This window comes from Plodia interpunctella, chromosome 12 (genome assembly GCF_027563975.2).
Source record: "Plodia interpunctella isolate USDA-ARS_2022_Savannah chromosome 12, ilPloInte3.2, whole genome shotgun sequence".
NCBI classification, from domain to species: domain Eukaryota; kingdom Metazoa; phylum Arthropoda; class Insecta; order Lepidoptera; family Pyralidae; genus Plodia; species Plodia interpunctella.
The window spans coordinates 8,112,415-8,131,099 of NC_071305.1; the positions used below are offsets into that span (position 1 = coordinate 8,112,415).

The 18,685-nt window shown below is 33.2% G+C and overlaps 2 protein-coding genes across 3 annotated transcripts in view; both read left to right on the forward strand.

Annotated features, from left to right (window-relative positions):
• The window catches only part of LOC128674085 (general odorant-binding protein 72), an 85,302-nt gene extending 71,893 nt beyond the window's left edge, over positions 1–13,409 (forward strand). The window contains exon 6 of the mRNA XM_053752400.2: positions 13,399–13,409. The gene's annotated coding sequence lies outside the window, so the exon portion shown is untranslated. The remainder of the gene's footprint in view (positions 1–13,398) is intronic.
• Positions 1–18,685, forward strand: part of spri (sprint) — a 212,301-nt gene that overhangs the window by 40,021 nt on the left and 153,595 nt on the right. The window lies entirely within an intron of this gene.

Consider the following 18,685-nt stretch of genomic DNA (forward strand, 5'->3'; position numbering starts at 1 on the left):
CGAAATTATGACAAAGACCACAAGTTTAATACAAGATTTTTAATATGCTCAGTTGGGAACTACCTATAACAGAAAAACTATAGCTTACACCAGGTTAACTAAACTTTTTTATAGCTAAATATAGTTTTGGGGTTAATTTAGGAAATACTACAGCAGCCTAGCCTTAGTACAGTACATTCTCAAATAGAGATTTCGGAGAAATTTGTTCCACAATATATTATTTGCAATCTTAAACACAATAAGTTTTAACCATTATCAGCCACAATTCAAGAATCCTAGAATCTTCAGACTACAAACTGATGTATTTTATGTACAATATTAATTCTTCATTATTATAACTTGACACAACTTGTAGCTCAAAGGAATAAGTTATAGTTTTCAATGAAATCTTATTTCGCGACTGCAAGAGATGGTTGGTGTTATCATTTCAGGAATTGGCGGTACGACAGTCAACAAGGGGAGAGAATTGTTAGAGAAATGTTTATAGTTATTGGCTTAGTGTTTGCTGGTAATAGTTGGCAACACTTTATATAACAAGGCTGAAATAACAAAATTTTATGGGCTAGACAGAACACTCCGTTGTCGAAATTTCATAATTACCAGTTTGAATTTATAATTTAATTGTTCTAACATTCTACTTGGGGCAAAAATAAATTTTTTGTATGTATGTATGTAAGTTTGTAACGCGATAACTTTCGAACCGTTGGTCTGATTTAAATTTAAAAGTTATATAGGATTTGTCAGTGGAATTTTTAAGTTTGTGGGTCATAAAAATCGGTTAAGTAGTCTTTGAAATATTCACAATTTTGTAAAAATTCATCAAAAATTATTGTTTGTGAGGTCTAAGTTCGTGACGAAAAAGTAGTCATTTTAAATTCTATTATATTTTTGGTGTGAATAGTAGGCGTAATAGTTATAACAGAAAAAGGTAATATATTTTTTCGTTAACCTCAAAAAAAAATTCAGTTATGTCTACTTGAGAACGAATGACCGTAGACTGGGAAATCTTTTATGGTAATAATTTTGAATACTCTTTTTCATCCAAAGGAAGAAGTAAACGAAATTAATTTAGGTTTACGTTTGAACATTCCATATTCTGGAAATTATTTGCTCAAAATACATTTCTGGTAATATATTTTCCTCATAATCTAAGTAAATATTCCAAATGAATGCTATCGGTGCACCAAGACAAGACAAACTGCCTGTCGCTAAGAATATGAAGACAAGCAAAACAGAACTTATTTTCACGGATTCGCATCCACATCATAATTTTATTAGAAAATTTTGTGTTTTATTTCGTGTCTCGAAAGTTCATTTAAGTAATCCATACTTTTATATTATTATTAATGCGAATGTCTTAGAAATCGTGAAATTTGTCTTTCACGATTTTAAGGTTAAATTGCTATGCTGATTTTGATGAAATTAGCCACTCTTTCTGCTTCTTAAATTGTTACTTTCTTGAAATTAACAATAGATAAAGTTAATAAACCAAGGCCAAACATAGGCTACCTCAGGCGGAGCTGCGGGTAACAGCTAGTTTCGACCGAATCCTAATCCTAACTATTATTAGGTACAAATGCCAAAGTAAGTTTGTTTGTTACCTCTTCACGCTCTATCTACTCAACTAATTTTCTTGAAATTTTTAAACATGTAATTTAAAGTATGGAGAAGAACATAGGGTACTTATCGTTCTGTATAAATAACTGTTGTCGTGGGAAATTTACGCGGGCGAAGCCGTGGGCAAAAGCTAATTTAAAAATAAATAATGGTTTATTTACGCTGACAAGGTCAACGTAAAAATAAAATACATTATTTTAATGTACTAATGTCTATAATAATGTTTGGCAAATGTTTGTAGCCATGCTGAAAAACCTTTAGTCTTACACCTTTCTCTGGGCTCACGGCAATAACTCATTATGATAAACACCAAACTACGTATTGTTCTTAACAACAAAATAAATTCTCCCGCATTAATCTCAGGGATGAAGTGGTAAAAACATTTCTCTAAGAATAAACCGTGTTCGTGCACAAAAACAAATCCCTTAATCTACATCTCCATTGTTTAGGGTGACCAAGTTTATTGGTTTTTAGAGACTCAAGAGACCAATAAAGAGACCAACTTAGAGATCCAAATTGGAATCATAATTCTCGAACATAAATTACGTGTCCAGATACATTATACCATATAGTATAATGTGTCTATAATATATAAAAATACAATCTAAAAATACAAAATTTCATATTATTGTATTTTTCATGACGAAACTAGGAATTTGAATAAATGGTGTCCCTACAGTCTCGTGCGTGAGACCATGCTATATATAACATTGAGACAAAAAGCTCGTCTCACTGGGAATGAACAGATGGTCTAGAATCATTATATTTCTTACTTGCTACCGTATTGAATAAAATTGGAGAATTGTAATTTGTTCAATAAAATATTTTGGATAGTGAATCACACTTTGACAGTCATCCTACGAATTCCATTTTTAACTAAATACGAATTCCATTTTTAATTAGTCTGAATGAGAGTTAGAGTTAAAAATAGGAAAGCGGACCCTGGACTTCGACGGACAACGGCTGAGGAAGAAAGCTGAAGAAAAGCCCAAGTGAGACGATAATATCCAATGCACTTTCGAAACGCAGTATCCTGATGTGTGGGCGTGATTGCATCGTAGCCCACGCTAAATAATTTGCGTGATCGTTTGGTTTGAGGTTATTTTAATAATAAATTTAGGCTTCTTTGCTTCTTGCTACGTTAACATTTAGGGTAAGTTGCACCAGGCAACTTTAATGTTGTCTTTAATCTGCACGCCACGCCACTGACGTTTAGACCAAATGGAGTTCTTTACGTTTTCTCGCAACCGACTCTTAGTTTGTTGTGGGTAAAACTACTACTAATTATTGACTTCATAAGTAATCTAATGATTAAAAAATATCGGTTGTCTTAATGTCTAGACAGATGTGACGCTTAGGCGATTTGAAAAATTGGCAATTATTATCTATGTTTACATAAAAGACACGAGCTCCTTGGTCTTACAAATTGCATGAATTATATTTTATATATTTGGACAAATTTTTGTAATCCATGAAGATTTAAATTGGTAAAAATAATACATTTTTTGAGTACATTAGGCTCGAATATAAACATGATATGCAAATAAATAGTTATTTGTTTATTTGTAAAGCTCATTATAGTTATATACATATATATCATGGCTCAGATGAAAGAGAGAGGGTAACTTTCTTGATGTACAAGTAAATAAATAAATAAATAAATAAATAAATATAATGGGACAAATCACACAGATTGAGCTGGCCCCAAAGTAAGTTCGAGACTTGTGTCATGGGATACTAATTCAACGATACTATATTTTATAATAAATACATATATAGATAAACGTCCAAGACCCGGGCCAATCAGAAAAAGATCATTTTCCATCATGACCCGACCGGGGATCGAACCCGGGACCTCTCGGTTCAGTGGCAAGAACCTTACCACTGCGCCACCGAGGTTGTTGAAGTGAGTATATTATCAAGAGTAAGAAAAAACAAATTTTAGAAAAAATATACCTATTTAAATTTATTGTTTTAAATATTAAAATCGATACAATAAAAAAAAGTTGTAGTTTTTTCCTCAAATTTTGATGAATTTTGGTAAATGGGTAGAATGTAACTGGTATTTCCAGGAATTTTTATTCCAAAAATTATACGGTAGTGAAACTCTAGGCGCAGCCAGTTTAACTATATCTATAGTTGCCCGGGGCTTCGCTCCGGTGGAATTTTGAGATAAAAATATAGCCTACAGAAATCTTCGATAATGTACCTTTCTAATAGTGAAATAATTTTTGAAATCGGTTCGGTAGTTTCGGAGATTACCCGCCTCAAACATACAAATTCACAAACTCTTACCTATTTATAATAATAGATAGATTTCCACTTCCTAAATACCTTCATGATTTATTTCCAGTAAGTATTTTTCATTCCTAATGAAATCCTCAGTCACACCGAAGCGCAACGCTGATTAATTTCTATTTAGCAAACTCTAGGGTTGCGGTCAGCGACATGGTTCACGCATCAGCTCTAAACACGATTAACGACCTAGGGCTGTCACCTAGAGGCATCCGTCTTAATGACGTTTATCACCCGGAAAATGTAAAAAGTCCCATTTAGACGATTACGCTGATTTAGAGGCAGTTTTCCTTTTCACGTTAATGTGTGAATGATGTTGGTAATAAAAGATTAAAAATCAATTTACCTATAGTTTATTTAGGAATGTTTGTACGTTTTTAGTAATATTTAAAAATAGAATTAAAGTATTTACAATAATATAGTATGCTCGAAATTCAAACATCAAAGTTTATAAAATATTATTATTTGTGTCTTTAATTTAATATCAATAATATGATCTCATGTAGCGTAAGTGACTTTAGGAGAATATACGAATTAACAAAAATAATAACAGATAAATCCAACAAACATATAATAATACTGATATTTCAATCCTGTTATGGCGTAACTGTTATTTCCATGTCGATTGTTTTGTCTTTAATCTTCGTAGTAAAACGATAAAGGTTATTGGAAAAGTTTTAGTTGGCACCCCTACCGTCAATAAGTGGTTAGACAGTGTTAATGCGAAAAGCTTGTGGCTCCAGGCCTTCAGACCGAGGGTTTTTAACGCCCAGTTCTATTAGAGAGTTACATATAGCTACGATAATAATCAATAAACTTCTATTTACAGTTATGTGGGCCGGGCCTCATTGCTTCAAATTTTAAATATGATAATTCAATTTCAATAATCCACTGAAAAAATTGTTAAATAAAAAAAAAACTGTAGTAAAACGTTCACCTGTTTCTGTATTTTGTATCGATGTATTTAATTTATTCAATAAATGTAAATCAAACAAACGTGATTGAATGAATGAAAATTTCGTTAAATGTGACACATGCAATAATTTGAAGACTGAACATCAACTGTTCTAGCGAAGCATTCGTGAAAACATTACCCCTCTATATTTCCCACGTATGCAGAACCAAGCACCAAGTGAATATTATTATTTCATACTTTTAGAAGTGGATGGGTGTATTAGCATAAAACTGCCAGTAAGTACAGTCGACAACACGTTAACCTAAACAAAATTCATTGCGAATTCACCCCCATTGCCATCTCATAGAGTTCCAAGCTAGGCAACTTTAGATGTAGTTGGCTGTACCACTCTCAAAATTGGAGTTGAAAATTTATTTCGGTATCGCAGTACATGTTTACCTTGCTCTGTAGCCATTATATTTAGTTAGGATGCGTTGCGCCAGTCAACTTTAGCGTTAACTTTAACCAAACAAATGCAAAGTAAGTACGCCATTTTATATAAAGGTACGGTTAAAGTTAACATCAAATTTGACTGGTGCAACCCAATCTTTCGAACTTTATCTTGTTACTGGAATAAAATATTATCCTTTATGATAGAAGAAATTAGAAGCGATTTCTATTACATTAGATATTAATTTATTATAATCAAGCATAAAGAAAAACATTTTGAAAATAATTTCTGTATTATAATATTGAAATATAATATTATAATGTATTGAGTTTATAATATTCAATTAATATAGTTATATAATAGATAGATAAAATTTAAAGATGCTTATTTATTTTGTGATATTCTAGGCAATTTGAAGTATATCAATTAAAATTGATGGACATCTTTGGTTCATTCGTTCTTTGGCTCAAGTTACTCAACTTTAGATTAGCCTTCCAAGCGAGCCTAAAAGCAGTGTAGGGTTGTCAAAATTTTAAAACCAAAAACATGTTTTTTGTTACCCTTCTTAAAGGTTAAAGATTTTTTTAGAGTTTTACATTTCTTTTCGTTCCTGTTACCGTTTAATCTAAATTTGTATTTATTTATAATATTTGTAATATTACTCCTGTAAATTGTATATAAAGACAAATTTAACAGTCGTCATATACATATATAAATATCATAAAAAGTGTATCTTAGAACAACAAATATACCAACATACTAGTACGACCTCGCGAACACAATATTTTTTTTACAAAATTATGAATACTTATTTCAAAAACGACTAAACCGATTTTGATGCCTCACGAAATTCTATTGACAGATCCTACATACCACCATTAAATTTCATCAAAATCAGACCAACGGTTAGAAAGTTATCGCGTTACAAACATACAAACATACAAACATACAAACAAACATACATATATACAAAAAATGTATTTTTGCCCCAAGTAGAATGGTAGACCTCGCTCGCTTCCCTCGCTCGGTCAATTATTTTATATTTTATCATTTTTTCAGACCAATTTTTCAAAATTCAGGTAATTGAATTTTGAATTTTAACATAAGTAAAAATAATAATCACATGACTACCAGCCCTGAGTAATACATAAATACAAGTAATACCCGTAGTCTCGGGTATAGTGCATATCCTTGTTTGACGAGACTAACTTATTTCAACTTGCGAGAACTAACTTTACCCTAGAGGGATGATGAGTACGGATGTTTGACTATTTTAACTTAAATATAATAGTCGTTCTTTTAATTTTTTTTTAATTTGTTATCGCACTTTAATAATTTGTAAAACAATATTCCTCGGTTGGCCCGAGAGGAAAACGTAAAAAAAAAAACATATAATTGGATACTTACCTGGGTATAAATAAAATGCATTGTACGCACAAACAAATGCATTTAAAAGATATCTTTTAAAATAATATTTTGTACAGCCAGAAAATGGTTGACTGGTAAATGTCATTTTGGCGTCAAGTCCACCTTTTGCATATACATTTGTAAATAAATAATTTTAAATAAATAAAAATAAAATCTTTTATTAAAATAAAATCACAATCTGCAGTATCGGGAATAAGATTTTTTATTCTGGCAACACCGCTCGAGGCGCCTCGTAATTATTCAGCAGGTTTCCGCGCATCTGCAAACTCGCAGTGCGGGAGATATTTTTTATTGTCTCAAAAATATTCACCGATTAAAGCTGATCGCACACAAAATGTTATTGAATTAATATTTTTTATAGATCTTCAGTATAGTTAATACCTACCAGAGATTTTTTAAAATATGTTAAAATACTGGTCCAGAACTAGTTCTTGACCAATATTTCCCATTCTAGAATAGGAACACTTCATATCCTGCTCTCGTTTATATACAGTACAAGGCGACTGTGTTCTTTGCAGTGGATACCTAAGGTCCCTTTTAATTTGGACGACCACATCTACCGTAAAGGCCGGGAATAAACATGTTAAGTGACCGTCGCGCTTTGCTCAGACAAAAACTGCTCGCGTCTGCCAGAGGGGATTTAATTAGACGACCACCATTTAATGTACCGTGAACACACAGATATCAGGGATTGAGATGATGGACGACTGTGACAGTCATATACTTATCTCTTTTGTTTACATTCAAACTCAAATAGGTGCGACATAGTGAGGGAAAGTCATTGGAAAAACGCAGGGATGTGTTTTTATTTTGTCATCTAAATCCTAATCGTAACTAATATTATAAATGCGAAAGTAAGTTTGTTTGTTTATTTGTTTGTTACCTTTTCACGCTATGACTACTCAACAAATCTTTTTGAAATTTTACCGTACATGTAGGTTGAAGTATGGAGAAACTCATAGGATACCTTTCATCCCGGAAAAATAACTGTTCCCATGGGAAATTAACGCGGGCGAAACCGGGGAAAAAGCTAGTTTAAAATAATCTAGTAAATCAATCTAGATTTCTCTAGTCTAAATCAATCTTATTTGCTAGAAAAGAGCTGACAATTTCCAAACGACTGAGCACATAATATCCAAACATGGAAGAACTCTCTCTATGAAATTATCTAGATCAAAATCGGTTCATACATTTGGCTGCCATAAATATCATGAAAAATTAAATTGTTATAATTAGGCATTAATGATTAAATTTACACGCCATCTTGATGGCGAGACATGTTGATCCTCATATTATCTGTTACATATTTTACCTTGTTTCACGTAAATAAATCATTTAATTTCATTTGCCTTGATGCCACGGCCATACATTACAGATCTTCTTTTTGTCATCGGGGGCTAAAACAAATAGGTATAATAAACCAGTTATTTTCGAATTTAGATACTTTTAAAATTGTAAGACCGTATAGAATTAAATTGAAATTATTTATTTCAGACTGTACACAACTATAAGTCCATATTTTGTTAGTAGAAGACATATAACTATATTAGTAGAATTTATTGAATTTATAGTAAATTTATTACTGTAAAGACGTAAAGAAGACTAGTGTTTCAGAATACAAATATGTATTATCGTATTGTACGGTTTGAACCGCACATAGATACAACAAATCGCCCGACAAGCATTTATTGCACGAATGCATAATTTTGTAATGTATCAATCAGTTCACGATTCACCTTCGCACATCATCGCCGCGCATCGCGTTCGTGTTCTCATTAGCATCTAAGTATTTCTGAATACGTTTGCTTTTATCTCAGCAGCGTCTATTATTTGATCTTATCAGCAGCAGCTATTCAGGTTAACGTACAATCTTTATATTATAATACATTATCAATCTCCTCTTACTAATTTATGATGGTTGGTTAAAAAACATGTGGTATGAATAATTATTTTGTTCAAACGATGATGAAAAAAAAAGGAAGAATAAAAAAAATCCATCCAAATCTGATGTCAAGTAAGTATTTTTTGTATCGATGCAAAGAATGTGAATTTCAATGAAATATCCACCGATTTTCAAAAAATACAATATCAAAAGTCCGGACGTATGGCATGGAAATTCGACGGTTATTTTAACGAGAAAAACCTGTGACTCTATGTCGCTTTAATAAAACGGTTACCGGTTTACGATTCAAACAACTGCGGTCGGGGCCGTCTGCGCGTTTTATTTTTCTATGAATTGTGGCAAACCGATTGGAAAATTGTTGTGTCTAGATTGTGGCGACAGATTTTCTATTTCACGTTTAGGTTTTGAATATTTTGTAATATAATAAATCTTTATTCAGAAAAATCCTCAAAACAATAGAACAAGTTTTAAGTCTTTAAAACAAAATTAGTTTAGATCGAACATTAATTCTCAATTGTTATGGATTAAAAAGTGCAAAAAGAAAAAAAAATGCACTTTTACACCAGAGTTAATTACACTATGCAGCTAAGCTATGGTACGATACGTAACACGTATTAGTTCCAGAGATTATTGCTTTCAAACAAATAAACATAAGTAAAAAAGCTATAATCCGCATTTCTATCAACAAAACACCCGCATTTTAATTGACAAAGTAAAAAAAAAACTTCAATTTTCTTATTCCGATTGTTGATATACAAATTCTAATTATATTTTGATAGGGTGTAGACAGACTGTGTCATCATTGGATGCCATTGAAAGCCAGTGTTCATTAGCCCATGAGAATGCAACTGACGCGAGCAAAACGAATGATTGCACTTGCGCCAACGGCCAAAGTTGACCGACGACGATTAAAATTATGTTAAAAACGATTGGTTTATTGTTATTACAGTAATCATGGATTAATTTTTGCTCTAGATTCAAATGTTTCTTAACTTAAGGCGTTATTATTGAGATATCTTGCGATGCTATTAACGTTCTTTTTTTTACCGTGTCGGCCAAAGGGATTATGAGAAATCGTTATTGCCAATCGATTTCAGATATAATAAGCAATTGAAATACGCACTGCAAAATACTGATATGCAGTGTACATATATACATATATCTTGAAATAAGAACAGAGTTGAAAGTTGCAAAATACATTATCACCAAGGCTCTGTAGTCACTAAATTTATATTAAAATCAGATTAAAGATAATTGTTTTATATTATCAGGATATCAAAAGTCTGATATTAAAAATTAAATGTTTTAATTTGAAAACCGTTCCACAGGATCGCGAATGAATAAAGTCACTAATTAATCGACCATGTATGCAGCTGACACGCGAATTTTGGATGATTGCGTTCCCGTTCTGCACTCTCTGTCAGCAACAATTAGGGTTGTCAATGCCATACATCCTTTCAACGCTCTCTTTTTCTCATTTTTATTTATTTTCACGGCTGTAGCACCCAAAATACCGCGTAAAAAGTTAACCCTAAATTTTTGAAGACGTGGCTCTGAATTTATGACCAGCCACCTGCTTGAAGTCAACATTTGGTATGTGGTTATTGCCTATGCTAAAGCTCGAACGACATCCACGGGAGGATATGAAGTGGTTTTATTCGAGGTTTTTAGGGAACTTCCAGTACATATGTATTTTGTCGCATCATCATCGGTCGCGGTCTAATAGAAACTCAGTCGCAAAAATACTTTTTCCCCAAATCTCTCATATCAGTACTAAAAGATGTGACAACCCTAGCGATAGTTGACCAACGAACCGATTATCTCTTGTCAAAATTGTTTGGTTTGAATCAAATTTACTGACCGAAAGATCCGAGGCTTTTCCGCGGAATATACCTAATTATGACATTAAAAACAATTTTAAGGTTTGTAATCTATTTTATTAAGTTCATCCCAATTCCATCCCATCCCAATCACAACTAATATAATAAATGCGAAATTCAGTTTGTTTGTTATTTTTTCACGCTTTATCTGCCCAACCTATTTACATACATACATATTTAGGAGTACGTGGAAGGACAAAGTACTGTTCCCATGGGAAGCCGCAGGTAAAATCTAGTTTGTAATAAATGTACTTGTATGTATGTAACAAACAGATTTTTGGAAACCTTCTTCACTTCTTTCAACACTAGTGTCTGATTTTGGTCTAGGCAATCTGACATGACTTTTACGATTACCGCCATCTAGTGGCAGTAGACGCATTGACTTTAGTGAACTTATCTGTCAGTATGCAATTTTTTTACGATCTTTTTCTTCACCGGGAGCAAGTGGTGGTCAACGAAAACTACCGCATTGGTATGCCTTAAACACTGAGTCTTCACGGCTTCAGAAATCACCTCACACCTCTTTTTCTGCGACGTTTAACAGCTTAAAAAAAACTATCAGCCTGGAAAACGCTCAGATGAAAGAAAATCGTCTTTAATGCGAATGAAACTATTATACTAACCCAAACAAGGCCAGATGAAAACGCTATATCTATGTACATAGATCGCTCTGCGTAACAATAGTCTGTGATTGCTAAGCTCGCAGGGATGCGGTTTTCACCCTCCGACCACAGCCGAGAGCGGAAATTCAATATTACACCCCACTAGTTGTAGTAATTAATTATGCGACGTCGTTAACGATCTATTGGGAACTGCAATTTAAAGCTTTTGGCGAATTTCATCAGACATCTGCATCAGACGGGAGCCTGGGCTCGACGCTATAGCTGCTGAAGAAACCGGAAAACCCTCAAATTATAGAGAAATAAATAAATAAATATATTCTGACAAATCGCACAGATTGAGCTGGCCCCAAAGTAAGTTTAGGGAGACTCGTGCTATGGGATACTAACTCAACAATACTATATTTTATAACAAATACATATATAGATAAACATCCAAGACCTCTTGGTTCAGAGGCAAGCACTTTATCACTGCTTCACCGAGGTAGTCAATCAATCAAATCATCCATCAATCATGTATAATTAGTATTTTATTCTTTTGTTTATTATAAAGTAGTTTATAACAACTACGTTATAGTAACATAAATAGCCATATAACGACTAGAAAAGAAGTTGTTTAGGTATATCTTTTAAAGTTAGTTATAGTTAAGTAAGTTTTAAAGTTAAGTTATCGCATAAGATTTCAGATTCAGAATAAACTTCTTTCAATTCAAAATATCTACACCTTTTAGAAGCTTTCTAGCTTCGTTTTCAATCCTATTTTACAAACAATATTAAATATTCGATGATACATTTATGACTATAAAATAATTATATGATGATAAAGGAAGGTAGGCATTCCGATTGTATAAAGTATGAAGACGTAACGACTTACTCAGGGAAAATAATATATTTCTACATTTTATTACATTTCAATAGAAAATTCACCGAAAAGTTGGAGTTACAAAAGTTCTATAATCGCATACAAGAAAAGACATTTACTGCGACAATAGAAACTTTGCACTTTGTCGCGACTTGTCACCTGCTCCAATGGATGTTGCATCAACTTCGTGAATATAGATTTTTTCCACCCTAACCATAACGGCTGCTTCATTTTTGAACAGATTAAAAAAGTTACGCTCTTACGCCGCCTTTGTAGCACCCCTTTATGACGAAAGTAAGTTTTTATTTTAACTGAAAGTGTTTTACGGTGAATTTTTTTGTCATAAATCAAAGGGTTAATTCCTTAAATACGAAATTCTTGTTTTCACGATTAATTTTATGCTGAATTACTTGCTTATACTTACTTGCTTTCTTGCTGGTCTAGAAAAACATAATGTACCTACTACTTTACCTCCCGCGTAGATTGTAAAAGTACATCAAGGGAAATTACTATCATAGGCGATGTATTAGGCTAGCAACTTGTTACTATTTCTGAATCTGAAATCCAAAGCCATCTAGCTAAACACAGCCTTCAAGGTTCGCGACTCTCGGCTCTGCCTATTATGTAAGCAATATAGACTACCGGCTGTATAAGTAACTATTTTTCTTTTTCTTTCATCATAGAATAGTATAGGTGTATAAGAAGTTCAAATATTTTTAATGATATTTCAAATGATAGGTCCTCCATAAATCATAAAAAACATCTTAAATCTCTCTCAAAATGTAATAATGAAATAAGATATATTTTTTGAAAAGTTATTACCGCGGCGGTAGATAATAAAATCTCGAATGTTCTCGAAGGTTCCAGGCGTGAAGAGCCTACGCCGCAGGAGGCTCTGTTATTGGCTACATAAATCATAATGCCATCGAAATGAGACGTGATATTTCATGACTTGATAGTTTGAATATTTCGAAAAATACACATTCTGAGTTGGACGGAGTGGAAATCATTTTGCGATCAACAAAGGATCAAGGATTTCACAACTTGGTTATGATACCTATTTTTAATGTAAAGACTAGAGAAGAGAGAAGAGACAAAAATACGCCGCATGTACTCCAGTAATTGTATGATAATTTACCGAGCGGCAATAAAAGTAAAGTGCAAGGGATTGACGTAAATTGTTTTCTGATTAATTGTTGGATTTTAGAGTGAAAATTACTGAAGGTACCTAAAAAACTCACAATTCAGATGAAGTTGTGGTAACCCTATATTAAGGCCCTATATAAGGCCTATGAACAAATGGTAGCAAATGGGAATCTAATTATTGGTCCGAATGGATTGGTGCCACTTTAGTTTGTATACCAATCAATCCGCAAAATAAAAACATTGAGAGAAAACCCGCACACCGGTCTCAATTTAGTTCTTAAATGAGAGTAGGAAAATTGCGAATACCACCAGTATCCGAAATTGTCAAAGAAGATGCCTTTAAGTGACTTAAATTAAATCGTGATTCTAGTGTTAGCAATAATACATTCAGAAGAAAATATGACTTTTATAATAAACTAGCTACGCCCCGGGGCTTCTTTCTCGTGGGAATTTCGGGATAGTACCCTATGTGTTCATCATCATCAATTAATTTAAGAACTTTGTTCTTGTCGGTGGAGCATTTTCCATCTAATTCTCAGCTCATTGATTTCACCTCCCTATACGACACGACCCTATGTGTTATTCCAGGTTATTTTCTACCCGTGTACCAAATTTCATAACAATCGGTCCGATAGATAATGCGTGATGAGGAACAAACTTACTTTCGCATTTGTAATATTAGTTGGGACAAAACAATAAGATAGAATCAGACTCCTTATGAAAGGAGATCGTTGATTGATTTAGCATAAATGAATCACATGATATTAAATAAATACATAGGTATATACAATCTGAAAATAACCTATGTATGTTAGCAATAACACACTCGAAAGAAGAAGAAGTAGAATGGATTTAAGGCACGTACTAATTGTTTTGATCTTTTAATATAATTTTGTAAGGAGCATAAAATTGCTTATAAAAAATGCCTGTTTCAAAAACAGTTTACCTACAGTAGCCAATATAAGTTCGTATCGCGTGTTTTGCCGCAATTAAGTCCAAATCAATAGCCATAATCAGGGGTCGGTATTGAGACATAACTCACTAGCACTTGTGCTAAGCGGTTTCTTATTTACGATCTATTGTGCGGTGCAAATTGCTTTGGAGAAATTCTGTGCGGCGAAAAGTGAAATATTAAAACGGGATTTCCATTGCACTTTTCTGCAACGAGACGAGGAACGTGAAAGATTTTTCGGAATTGAAAAAATATTATATCATTCTCTTTTTAAATAATGCAATAGATTAATGTACATCACAAATGAACATGTGCAACAATGAATGTCAGAAGTGGGATTCCTTCATCAATTTCATGTTGCTTTCTTTGTCTGGTCCAGTATACTAGTATAAGCTATATTTACTAAATAGTCATCTCAACATTCTTTGTTTTGTATGTACAGATAGTCAGAAATATATTTATCACGCGCAATTGCGTACGTTGAGTGATTGCTAAGTGTGTTCCTACACATACAAATTCAAGAGTGTTGATATCACAATACGTTGCTTACAATGCGTACCTCAATACTTAACATATATAATTAAATTATTTACATATCTATACGTACCTACGTAGTATACATTTACCATACCTGTTTCCCGTGGGGTAGGAGACTTGGATTTCTACATTGTTTGCGACTCCATTTATTTGTAACAGGCCATAAATATAAACTTCTCAAATAGACAAACCAGAATACATGACATGTTTCGCCTTGTATAATTAAAACGGGGAAAGTTTTAAACGGCTTCTGTTGACTTGTTCCGCTCTGAACCCAGAGGATCGACTCTAATCGATTTATTTATTTCAAGCTATCGAGTGTCCCACTGAGTCTAACTTCCTTCGTTTTTAAACATTTTAAACGTTTTTTTCTACAATTTATAGTGGCGTACTGTCGACCCTAGTCAGCAAGCAAAAGCGTTATTTTTCCAGTTTTTCCAAAATAGTATGGCACAAACTCGTCGATTGAGTTTCGCCTGAGCTTTTGCGAATAAATCGGGAAAATACAGAGCTCTCATCTCTGTTGAAGACTGTCAATTTATTGAATTGGCAAGGAGTTCTTATTATTCTTTGAAATATTATATTTTATGGCATCCGTAGAAGATCAGCGTCGTGGACTTAAGTCATGAAATTATGCTGAGCGGAGACCAATTTGCCATGTTTTTTGTAATGTAAATGTTTTATAATTTATAGCAAATAAATATTTTATCTTTTTTTCTTTTCTGTGCTACTGGGTCTATTGAAAAGCCCCAAGAGAATAATTTCTTTAAGGATACTAGAGCCAAAGTAATCGTGTTATGTCAAACTTTGTGTCGCGAGCCAACTTGGTTATGGTTGAGAACACTTTGAATGTTTCAAGTTAAGCAAGTGAAACTCTGTCGTTTAGCTAGTTTAGTTCCATCGAGGGACTGAACCAACTATTTTATGTACATTTCAATTAGAGAGAATAAAATAAATATAAATAGGACAAATCACACAGATTGAGCTAACCCCAAAGTAAGTTCGAGACTTGTGTTATGGGATACTAACTCAACGATACTATATTTTAAATCAAATACATATATAGATAAACATCCAAGACCCGGATCAATCAGAAAAAGATCATTTTCCATCATGACCCGACCGGGGATCGAACCCAGGACCTCTCGGTTCAGTGGCAAGAACTTTACCACTGCGCCACCGATGTCGTCAAAGAATCAGAGAAGATAAGGTAACATCAAAACAGCTAGCTTTTGTGCGTGTATTTCAAATGTACCCTATGTGTTAAAAAAAGTTTCAAGGCGGTGAAGTAATTAAGAATGTAAAGTAACAAACAAATAAACGAAAAACTTTTCAATTATGCGTACATACGCATTTATTACACTCAATATTTACAATTTAAATGGGATTTATAAAAGTTAATTATAAATTTGTCTCTGTCCACTCCTTAAGAGATAAAGATTTTTAAAATGGTTTAATTATAAAATTGTTAACGAGGTATAAAACAATTTAGCAACAAATAAGAAATCTTTGCCTTTTTCAAAACTTTTGACTTATAGGTAAATACGTGCAAAGTGAAAGCATATACAAAAATAACCACAATTAAATAACCATTACGTAGTAACTTTAAGTGTATAAATTGTCGTTGGTTTAAGGCTATATTTCCAAAACTTTCTACATTCAACCCCAGTCACCGCACCATAGCACAGAGTGACCGCTATAGACGTAAGAAAAAAGGAATTGAATTTTCGGGAAAATAACTTTATGTTTATAAAATGACTTTCTAATGCAGATGACCGTGGTATAGGGAGTTCCAATTTGCTAAAGTTGATTTAGTAAACGCTATTAGTCTACCAATATTCCACAATGCTAAATAGATTGTCGTATTTGTTCATACGTGTTTAACGTAATGTGTGTATAAACCAATTTTTTTTTGTTATTGATAAAAATGTGCTAACAAAGAAAATGTCACATCTTTCTTACTACATTCAGACTTCATGAAGTGTTTTAAAAACTATGGCAAGAAAATGTATCTCCTTCATCCTCACGTGTTCTCCATCGCATTCATATCTTAAAGCCCGAAGGCTTTGAGACGCCACAGACATCAATACGATGATTATAAGATCTCGTCCTATAATGGTAGTAATAGATTCGACTGTAATTTTTTTATTGACATTAATCCTGTACCCGGATTGGAATGCTACAAGCGAACGACTTTAAATACTGCACCCGCATGATTTGGTTGGACCACATCTCCTTGTTTCTGTAATCTGAATGTGAATTTAAAATTTATGGGCGGACACTTCTCGAGTCACTGCTCCGTAGTTCCAACGATTAAGATTTAGTGGGCCCGAATAGCTGAGATAGTTGGATGCTGTAGGGTGCTGATCTTAAATCTATTGCGGTGAGATTGTTTTGTATGAAACCTGCAAGGGTAAACTTCGAAATGTGTAAAAAGTGAAGCACGTATTGTTGGCTAAAGAAATAGAATATGAAACATATGTTTGATCTTGTAGTGTATGTGCATAGACGAGAAGCTTAGTAGGATGATATATTTTTTCATTCTGCGTAGGTAAAAGTTTTATGGTAGGAATTGGTTCTTTGATTTCAATCCATAAAAAAAGAAGTGGGTACAAACTTTCATTATTAATTTTAAAGCTAGTATGTACCTATTTATTTATTTTTCTAAAATAGATACCTCAATATAAACGAAGTGGTACAAAATAAAATTATATTTTTTAATTCACCCACCATTTTCACACCCATGCCCGGGGTAATTCAAGAACAAGGGTAATCCTGTTCTGCTAATGCCTATCTTAATTGAAACCCTTAGCATGGGGTATATTTGCATAATTTCCCCGTAACTTGATGTTCTCACTTACCCTGTTATCATATGCGCGTATAATTCAGACTGTAATTAAATGTATGACCGTCGAGAGGTTTTGCTAAAATGATTTTAATTTGTGTTAATTATACTAGGAACTGATTCATAGTGAATTAATTAAAAAACTTTATCGGAAAGTTTTGAACGTTTCAAAAACAAATAATGTTTTAAATAGCTCCCAGTTTTAATATTTTATTAGATAAATAGAAGATCGAGTTAATGATAATATAAAAATATGATTATATAATTATAGTTATAAGTACATATTTTTAATAACTCTGCTGAACTAAATCTGTTTTTAATTTAGAATATAATCTTGAAAGTAAGGAAATATATATTTAGAAATCAAGTAACAACTAGATGTGTGTCGCATTTATAATATTAGGACAGTAGTTAAATGTGATAAATGCTCTAACCTCTCCAAATCAATGATTGTGACCTCCTGTGACCTCTCCTTTATTCCCAGTCGAGAACGAATGGGTTTTCAATTACAAGCTGTGCTAGGAAGGGGCGGGAACCCAAGCGAATATGACTCAGCACGTACTCTTGCACTGGACAATGAATTAGGAATAAGTATAGTAAATGTTTGTCGAATTAACTGAGTGAGTAAACCTTTGCCTGTCGAGAACAAATTTTTGTACAAGTGTTCATTTTGCGAAATGCACATTTTGCTTCAGACCCTTTTTAAAGAGGAAGTCAAGGAAAATTGGAAAGTAATAAGCTTTGATGGTATGGTCACGTTATGAGAAGGGAGGAAAATAATATTGTAAGAAAGGTTATGGATTCTAAATTGAATGGGAAAAGAAGTAGGGGCAGGCCGAAGAAGAGGTGGATTGAGTGCGTTAGGCAGGATATGGCTAAAAAGGAAGTAACAGATCGGTTAACATCAGACAGGAGACAGGGAGAAGTGGAGGAGACTGACATGCTGTACCGACCCCACATAAAGTGGGAAAAGGGTAGGCTGATGATGACCCGTTTTTTTAAATGTTTACTTTTGAATTGATTTTTTTCATTTGAAATAAGAAATAATCTGAGCACATCTGGACCCCAAAAATTTTGTCATCCTTCAGGCTAGTGATTGTTTGCCTGTAAGAACTCGAACTTTATGCTGTAGGGTTGAACCTTGACGATCCAGCGGCTAGACGATTATCCTATCAGAAAATAAAAACAAAAAGACAAGTTGCATCCTCTCGCATCAGATCCTCAGAATGTATTCATTGAGCGTGTAATCTGTAA